At 42.7% G+C, this 10,109-nt stretch overlaps 1 pseudogene across 1 annotated transcript in view; it reads right to left on the bottom strand.

Moving 5' to 3' along the window:
• The window catches only part of LOC308163798 (structural maintenance of chromosomes protein 2-like), a 21,812-nt pseudogene extending 19,188 nt beyond the window's left edge, over window positions 1-2,624 (bottom strand). Inside the window, exons 1-3 of the transcript in view lie at window positions 2,457-2,624; window positions 521-670; window positions 1-57 (exon numbers count right to left, since the gene is read on the bottom strand). The exon at window positions 1-57 is cut by the window's left edge and continues 66 nt beyond it. The product of the transcript in view is annotated as a structural maintenance of chromosomes protein 2-like (transcript). The remainder of the gene's footprint in view (window positions 58-520; window positions 671-2,456) is intronic.
• Between the last annotated feature and the right edge of the window lie 7,485 nt (window positions 2,625-10,109).

Below are 10,109 nucleotides of genomic sequence, written 5' to 3'. Positions count from 1 at the left end.
GGTGTTGTTGGCGTTCACCCCGTTGATGAGGTACTTGTTCCTGCCCCCAATGACAACCTGGAGATTCAGACAAAAACAACGTCTTTAGACAATCTACTACTACTTCTACTTCTACTACGACTGGTGGATAGGTGATTCACTTACTCCGTCAAATGTATTTGTTGTAAGTCGCTTTGCATAAAGGCGTCTGCTAAATGCCAAAAATGTAAATGTAAATAAAATAACTCTTATAATCAACATGCACACACATTTACCATGTACTGTATGTCATTTAGAAGACGCTTTTATCCAAAGTGCCTTACAATAAGTACATTTGTCTCAGTAGGTGATACTATACATTCTCCAGTCATCGTAAGTTAAACCTTCGATAACAATAACAGTTCTGGAGAAATTAAAACTAATCTTCTAGTATTACATTGTCTGCTCTATTTTATATTTAGATACTTAAATATTTCCATAACACACCATATTTGATCAACTCGCGAGCAGGTAATGATATTACGGTGATAGTGATTGCTACCTGTCTGGTGACGGTGATCTCATCGTGAGTCACGAACCCCAGTGGACTCTGGCTCTTGTTGGAGTTGTCGAAGGTGATGGACACCGTGGCTTTGGTGATGCCGGCCTGGCCGTTCTTGTACACCAGGTCCTGAAGGTTGGACGCCCGCACCTACAAGACGGATCAAGTGTGTTAAGCGACATTGGGTCCCCTGAAAGGTGCTATATAAATGTAAGTTATTAATATTATTATTAGGTGTGGGGCAATGACAAAAGTTGTTGGTTAAATATTAGATATTCAACTTTCATTTGTCATTGCAGACTATCAGTATGCAGTACCATACAACAAAATGCAGTTTAGCATCTAACCAGAAGTGCAAATAGTGATATAAAAACATGACAATGATAGTGATAGGTACAATATGGCAAGTACGGTAGTTTAGAGGTAGGCCTATATACAGTTATGAGCTACGTACAATTACGGTAGCTTATGCGCAGTATGTAATGTACAGATATATAAACGCGGCTACAGAATATAGGCCTAATGATTTTTTACAACACAGATTAACATTGATTGTGATCAGTGTTTTTGCAACACAAACACTGAAACAGGGGAACAAAAGTTATTAACTTGTAGAGTGTGTAAATCGTGTTGGGATACACTGAAGCAATAACTTGATTATACTCTTAATTTATAGCAACATTAAACTTTGTTTCCTAGTAGAGGAGAGAAATACTGATTTCTTTTGCACAATAACTTGTTTATTGTGGCAAAATATGTAGACAGAAATGTCAATGCTTCTCCCCTGAATGCAGATCCTACTAGTTAGTCAGCTTTCACCTGGTTAGTTCCTTCAACCTGTCGTTGTCTGACAGCTTGGTATTACTGGCGACTAGTCATGAGACTTTCAAGTTCAAATGCAGGGTATATACAGGAATCTTGAGGTTAATTTCAATACCTTTCTAAGACTTTTTAAAGACCCTGTCAATATTTTTCCAGACCTCACTGCCACTTCGAGCCATTTACATCAGTGACACCTTTAACTTAACAGTTTTAGTTTGCAATAGACTAGACCACTATCATACAACAGAATTTCCGGTTCATCATTGTTTTTTAATAAAACTAATAAAAACGTTTTTAAGACTCAAACTCTTCGGACAGAGTCTAATTCAGAACAATACCTACAAAATTCAAGACCTCATAAAAACGTGATAAGACTTTTTAATACTTATTAAGGGTCTTGATTTTCCCAAAATGGATTCATCAACTTTTAATACTTTTCAAGACACCGCGGATACCCTGAAATGTACTACTTAACAAGCTAGTTGTCTGTATCTGCTGTGACTTAGTTATAGTTAGCTATACAAATAAAGGTTATTATTATTATTATGATGGCAAAATATGTACACAGAAATGTCATCGCTTCTCCCCTGAATGCAGATGCCACTAGTAGCTAGTTAGCTTCCACCCGGTTAGTCCTGTCCACCTGAGACTACTAGTCATGAGACTACTAGTCATGAGACTCTGAAGTTCAAATGTACTAGTTAACAAGCTAGTTAGCTGTATCTGCTCTGCTGTGACTTAGTTATAGTTAGGTATCTTACATGGGAGAGGTTGTTAGTTAGTTAGTTAGTTAGTAGTAGTTATGGTTGGTTAGTTAGTTCGTTAGTTAGTAGTAGTTATGGTTAGTTAGTTAGTTAGTTCGTTAGTTAGTAGTAGTTATGGTTAGTTAGTTAGTTAGTTAGTTAGTTAGTAGTAGTAGTTATGGTATCTTACATGTGAGAGGTTGGTGATGCCCAGCAGGAAGCAGATGGAGTCCAGGATGTTGGACTAGTTAGTTAGTTAGTTAGTTAGTAGTAGTTGTGGTTAGGTAGTTAGTAGTAGTTATATATATATATATATATATATATATATATATATATATATATATATATATATATATATTAGGTATAGTTACATGTGAGAGGTTGGTGAGGCCCATCAGGAAGCAGATGGAGTCCAGGATATTGGACTTGCCGCTGCCGTTCAGGCCGGTGATCTCGTTGAGCAGCGGGTCGAACCCGTTGATCTCCGTCTTCTGGGCGTAAGACTTGAAGCCCTCCAGGATGATGGACTTGATGTGCATGTCTACGGTCCTTTGAGTGAATCTTATGAAATGAAAGTTATATTATAAAAAACAACCTTCTAGACACCAGCGGACGGGACCTCCCACCCCAGCAAGAAAAATGTTCAATGTCGTTGCTAGGTTACAGCTGAGCTAACGTTAAGCTGCTAACGCTAACAGGCTAGTTAGTTAGTAGTGAGTCCAAACCGACTAACACAAACATTCTTCAGTAGGCTAACTTAACTTACACGTTCAACAGTTACAAATAATCCCCCAAATATACCGACAGCAACAAATCTTCAAATCTGAGGAAACAAACGTCTCTATGATGGGACGATGTGATATCATCCAAATATCACGAGATCAGAATGTGTCATCTTTCAAGCGGCAGATCTACTTCAGACACGCGCTCCTTGGCACGCGCGCATTTTCTGTGGGAGAAATTTTCTGTGACATCGCCGTGTCAATGGAAACGCGTTGAACATGACACAAGACTAAGCGTTGACTAAGCATCTATTATTTACTTTGACACAAGCATTGCTAATCGAAAGAATCAACCGATATTATTTTTGGTATTTGAGCAGTTCCTTCATTTATTCTATCCTATTCGTTTTTTATATGTATTAGCCTATGATATAATACTATGCTATAATATTTGGGCTGGTTTTTATCAATTTGGGCGGATTTTGAGCACTGATTGCGCTGGTAAACATCAGACCAATCTGGCAACACTGGCAGCTTGTGCGTTGAAGTCACCTGAAGCCACCTGGAGGGGACGGGACGGTTTATTTAGACACTTGTCTTCATGAATCTACATGATGGACTTACACGTTTGAAGAACAACACCATGGAGGAATCACAGTTTATCAAGCACACTGCGGGTCCAGCAACAAGTGCAGCTCACACTGGCTCGGAAGGGCAGAGAGACAACCTCCACTGGTAAATAGCTCTCGCCGTCTTGTTGTTTTATATACGTTTACTGTTTACATCCATAACAATAACATCAACCTCTAATATCAACTTTACCAGTGCACTGTGAAGCACTTTACATGTCTTCCTCGCCCCTCTCGTTCTCTCTGTCTGTCATGTGTCTCTTTCTTAGCCTCTTTCTCGAGTCTCTCCCTCCCCATCCTGTCAGGATGCTAAGCCCGCCACCTGGACTCAAATGCCATTACCATATAAATGAGCTGCTTTACACTAACCTCTGTCCCCCTGCTTCCACTCCACTCCCAAACAGAGGAGATGGCCGAGTGCCGGCGAGAGGGAGAGAGAGAAGGAGAGAGAGAGAGAGGCTGGATCAATTCAATTATACACTGCAGGGTTTTGATGTTGATGGTATCCCGAGGGGAATTGGGGAAAAGCAGCTATGCTAATGCTGCCTGCTCCTTGTGCCCACCAGCACTAACCTGACCATACTGATGTGATTGTTAAAGTATACCACGGCTACGTATTGGCTGGTCCAATTTAGTTCTTGCAAGAGAGATTTAAGAATTGATAGGATGAGGTCTAATTTCCCCCCAAATGGCTCTTAATTTAAATACTACGGTTGGACGTCGGTTATAAAACAGAATGTAGAGGAAGTGATTGTTTCTCTTCATATTCTGGTCAGCAGTCACGGCTGGTGTTTGTGAGTACTGTTAGAATAGGAATCAGAATCGGTTCTTTTGTTGACTGCTCCAAGAAAGAGGAGAGATGTTCTCTATTGCACAAGTGGTATATTTATTGAAGATCACACGTGTAGTACAGAGTTGCACCTTAACCTGAGGTCGGTCTCAGAATAAGGTGGTCTTCTTCAGTTTACAATACATTATATACTTTCATAAAACACAGAGTCCTTCCCCTTTTGGCCACTATGATGTAGGAGCTGAATGGCCTATTAGAATGTTCTAAAACTATGAATGGAGTGTTGTCTTGTGTTAGACGTGAGTTTTTTTATCGGTTCTTACAACACCAGGATTCATGGTCATCAGACAGTTCCCAGAGAGTAGCTTACAATGGGTCGTATGTGTTCTTAGGATACAATACTGATAATGTGCATATTAAAACAGGAACAATTATAAGATACTGTATGTAACATCATCAATTAAGCAGCTGGTGCTAGCCAATGGATAATAGGACCTTCTGTCGTTTGTTTCTCTCTGTCTTTTTCTCTCTCTCCATCTATCATTTACCATGAGGGTAGACTGTAACATTTCTCTATGATGCACAGTACCAGTCGAACGTTTGGACACCCTTGGTTCTATATTTGGCTTTGTAAGTATTTATACTAACTTGACTAGTATTGCTTGATTAAAGACAAACTCAACAATTCTTTCTACATAGGGTTAATTCAATTACTTGGAGTCAGATTATTAATATTAAGATATGCGTTGCTATTAACAATACATTTCTTAGCCACATTTCCTTACCAACCGTTCATTGTAACTGACAACCTATAAAGGCCCTACAGGTTGATATGCATGTAACTAAATACTCATTTGTGAATTTGATTCACTGTCTCGTCTGCCATAGGCTACTGGGTAAGTGATAGGACTTGTTCAAAAGCAAGGACTGTGTGATCATCTAGTTATGTGTAATTATGTGTTTTTAGCATGTTGATGTTCTATCGGTGTGTTGTGATGTTCCTTTTTAGCCGCTAGCTATTAGCAGCTGTTTTGCATGTGTTTTGATTTAGAGCGATATTCTCTGGTATTGGGTTTGAGGTGTAGCCTACCAACATACAAATAAGCATCATCATCTTCAACTGTTTTCAGACTTCAATGCGTGTTGTTTGTAAAGCTTACATTGTTCAATTTCATCATCTGGAAAAACTGACAATGACCAATGCCCTACTTGAGGACTTTAACTAGACCCATTATGTGGAGATGGGCAGTGTTGTGGTCAGGAAGGCTCTGGGGCTTGGGGAATGACCTACATGCGTTTGGGATAGAGCCATAGCACAGACCCACAGTGTTATTATGTTGGGTATGGCAGTCTGTGTACTGGTGCAAGTTCAGGATATTATCCAAGCAACACTTGAAGTCCCCTATGATGACCTGGCGTGAGTGCAGGAGGAGTGATTGGAGCTGTTGTACAACGTGAAGTGATGCACCTGTTCTGATGCAGAGTTTCCATTTGCTCTCAGATGAATATAGAACTACCAAGACAGATATTTGCAGGAATTCCCTTGGCACCACCATTTTTTCTCACTATTGTTCACATAGAGGCAAACCCTATCTCCCTGTCCTTTGCTGTCCTTTACGTCTCAGTCTAATCTCAGGGGAACCCCCGAAACTCCCAATAGAAGTCAGAGTATGAGTCATATCACGTCTTGATAAATAAATACATGCATCCCTATAGATATTGTCCGCTAGTTTGCTGGTTGAAGTTCCTCAGTATTATTTCTTAACACTAGAACAGCCGTGAGTAAAACAAAGTAGTAAAATAGTGTTAGTATTTTATCAAGCGTATGCTGGAACCCAGTTGTCATATACCCTGTGTGGCGATCTCCCTTTTTACCCTCTTCCGTATCTAGTATCAATTTTAAAATAAAAGTAATTATTGGTTATTGATACCAGTGATCATTGGTTAATGATCCTTGCATTGAGTATGGATTGACCTCCAGCTTCCTCAGTCTCCTCAATAGATACTGACCCTTCACCCCACAGATGCTTCCAGCCATACCTTTATCTTTACATTTTAATACATTTAAACCATCTGATTTTGAATCACATCTCTGTCTTCCTTACATATAAATAACCTAAAGGGAATATCGTACATTGTAACTCAAGGTGTTTGAATTATTCCCCCTGTATATTATTTCCCAAGGTGGCATCGTCTGGCTATGGTTGGTCCCCCAACCACACCCTCCTGTTACAAAAACATCCAGAGCTGGGTCCAGAGATCGCACCCAAACCGGATGAAGGTGAGAGGATACCCGTAAGAGTAACTCTCAAAGCCAGTGGCGTAACACTGTTGAAACATTTGTGGAGCATCACTATGCTCTTTTAATCCTTGAACATGTGATGTGTTTTGCATACGCGAGATCAGCTGTCCATCGCCATTCGACTCAAAGTGTCCTGCCTGATGTTACATAAAGTTGATTTGTATAAAACAAACAAACAACACATTATTTACTGTCCCATGACCTATGCAGGTCACTGCGTTGACAGACACAGAAAGAAAACTAGACAAAAGACACACGCACACACGCACGCGCACGCGCACACGCACACGCACACGCACACGCACACGCACACGCACACGCACACACACACACACACACACACACACACACACACACACACACACACACACACACACACACACACACACATGAGGTGTCATGAGGTTTTGGTCTTGATAGAAACCTTTTTTCTGGATGGGAGACTCTGGCAGAGGTGGTGACCGGGGTGGGAGGGATCAGCCCTGATCGTTCCTGCTCTCTTACTAGACCTGGAGTGGAACAGGTCCAGGAGACATGGCAGGTTGCAGCCGATGACCTTCTCTCCTGATGAATGCTCCTCTGTAATATGCCTTTGTCCTTGGCAGTGAGGCAGCGAACCAGACGGTGATGGATGAGCTGAGGATGGACTCCATGATGAATGTGTAGAACTAGACCTTCCCTTTCTGTGGCATATTGAATGTCTTCAGCTGCCGCAGTCAGAACATCCTCTGCTGGGCCTTCCTGGTGGTGGAGGTGATGCTCCCCGACCATCTGATTGTCCCCAGGAATCTGAATGACTCCACATTGCTGACTGATCACACATGATCAGGGGGGCGGTTGGGGCTCCTCCCGAAGTCCACTACCATCTCTACAATCTTTAGACAGGGTTCCCGCGCTGGTCTTAAAAAGCCTTAAAAGTCTAAAATCCAGCAATGCAATCTATAAGGCCTAAAAAGTTCAAAAATGTCAGTTATCCGGTCTAAAAATGAGGTGCTAGGTCTTAAAAATGAGATCCCGCAAAGAAATCAGTCCAACCACATCTATTTATGCGGAAATTAATCAAGCTGGAACCCAAAAAATGCCAATTCGCTTCCTTTTTTGTCTGTATGACAGTGAAATCCCTAATTTCATCACCTCGAGGATGACAAAAAGCTATCACGCGGCGTCGCGAATAGGGCTAAAATTATATCCAAAGAGGTCTAAAAAAGGTCTAAAAAGGTCTTAAATTCGACTTGTTGAAACTTGTAGGAACCCTTGCTGTGTCCCTTGTTGTATGAATAGGAAAATGAATAGAAGTCTAAAAAACGATTGAACTGTCATTCCACCGCTTTAGTACACTGGTACTCTGGTGCGGGGAATTTTTTATTTGGACCCGGAAATTGCTAAACGTCACGCGTGACGTCAGACTTAACAACCGAATTGCAAACCACTCTTTTTCATGTTCATTGTCCTTCATAGATCGCTGCCCATATGAGAGCTTCGATAGAGAGAATGCATGATGACAACAACAAGCCATAATGAGAGTAGATATTTGATGTTTGGAAAAACCATGCGTTTAACAAATGTCCACTCTTCATCTTCCTGTAATCCAGGAGCTGACCTGCTACTGTATTTACTGTAGGAGATATTCTGTCATTCGTGCAAGGAGTTTCTTCTATTTATGTTGCAATTGCTAATTAAGCAAAGCTCTCCAATCATAAACCATATTCAAGTCTCCCTGTCCTTATTACAGTCTCTATCCCTACGTTAGCCGATGTCCCTTAATCTGTGAGCTAAGTTCAATCAAAACTCAAACTGGTATTCACACAGTAGCTATTTTTCCCCAATGTCAAATTAAATGACTATAAAATGGTTTTGGGTAACCATTGTGAAAACTATTACAACTAGACTATCTGAGCAGGTAGATGCTTACAACAATTAGAATAGTGTATGGGAGTCATTTGTGAGTAATTAAAACATGTAGCCATTTTTTCCTTATTTTTTAATTTAACCAGGCAGGGCCAATAAGAACTAATTCTTATTTGCATTGGCGGCCTGGCAAAAGACAAAAGCCTCTTGGGGGGTTGGGGGCTGAAAATAAATCAGGTTATATGTTAAAAACAAAGAACACACACGACAGACAGCGGCACACATCCAACATTCCAGCACAGTTAAAAGAGTAAAAACATACGTACATCTCCACACCTCCTCCACTTACAGTCACAGCACCAAGTCAACTGAATCCCATGGAATCTCTGTGTGTCCGTTGATGCTCTGTCAGTACGGATGGGAGAGAGATGCTCTGTAAGGAAAAGAGAGAGAAGCACCTGCACTGTGGCCTGTCTTGGTGGCCTGAGGCCATAATTGGCCGAATTCTACCGAGAGCTTCAGGGCACAGAGATCCACAGGTTCCTAATGAACTGCCTGGCTGTCAATCATTCCAGCCACTAATTCCTGGGATAACAGGCAGCACAGAGAGAGAAGGGTTTGGAGTTAGACAGACCCCACCTGTAGTGAGCTGGTCTGTTCTGTGTCTAAGGCAGCCAGGGTCACATGATATACCTAGGGCCAATACCTTTTCTTTGGATGTCTTTCTAACTAGCAATCTACAGTATATATCATCTAAGGAGTGCCGCGGTTCCACTAGGAGGCGCTGTGCTGTGTGTAGAGGGCGCAGCAGGGGCGCCAGAAGGCCCTGCAAGGAGTGCCAGGGCGAGATGGTGGTGCCGTGTACCTCCTGCATGGCCCTGGGGCGGGTGTGCTGCGAGATGTGCGTCGGCAAAGGCCAGCTGCGCTACTTCACAGAGCTGCGTGTGGACTACCGCCGCCACGTCCAGAGCTGCGTGCTCGGCAGCTGCGTCGGTGTGCCGGAGGAGAGGCTAGGCGGCGCCGCGGGGGAGGTCCTCCACACCGCCGTAGGCCGGAGGGTGCGTCCCATCGCCACCTTCCACGCAGAGCCGGTCAACGCAGCCTCGCGGAGGATGGTGAACGCGTCCCACTCCAGCTGGCCCGACGGCCGCGTCGTGCAGCAGAAGCACGCGCTGCGGGCGGTGCCGGTCAGCCGCGTCCAGTACCTCTGGAGGGACACCGCGGGGAGCTTGTTCATCTACGGCGTCGACCGCTCCGTCTACTGGCCTCAGCACCCGCAGCGGAGGCGGCTGCTGCTCTGTTGCCCCTGGTTACAGGACTGCTAACACCCCTCAGACAAGCAAACATCTCAATAAGATCCCCCATAACAAATGCTCATCAAATGTACTAAATGTATTTTCACAAGGTGGTGAAAATATTTGTGTCTGACAGTGTTCATTAGATGTTTGTTTTTTTCTGAGTGGGGCAATCCCACTCATATGTTTCACTTTATTAGACAGATACAGTGAAGACAGCCAGACAGGAAAGTAAGGAGAGAGGGTATGTCAGCAGGCCATGGGCCGGTTTCGAACCCATGCCGACAGACATGTGTGCACTGTCGACCCCAGTGCTAGACCACTAGACCACCCCAGGCCACCTCATTAGATGTTTTTGAACAGGTACTTGGGGATTTTACTAGTGCCATTGAACCAATGCAGCAGGGATGTCACAAACATATATCAACATATAGCATA

Source organism: Nansenia antarctica (assembly GCF_963989245.1).
Source record: "Nansenia antarctica genome assembly, chromosome: 8".
Classification (NCBI taxonomy): domain Eukaryota; kingdom Metazoa; phylum Chordata; class Actinopteri; order Argentiniformes; family Microstomatidae; genus Nansenia; species Nansenia antarctica.
Note: the sequence above shows the minus strand (reverse complement) of the source record. Positions and strands in the feature narration are given on the sequence as shown.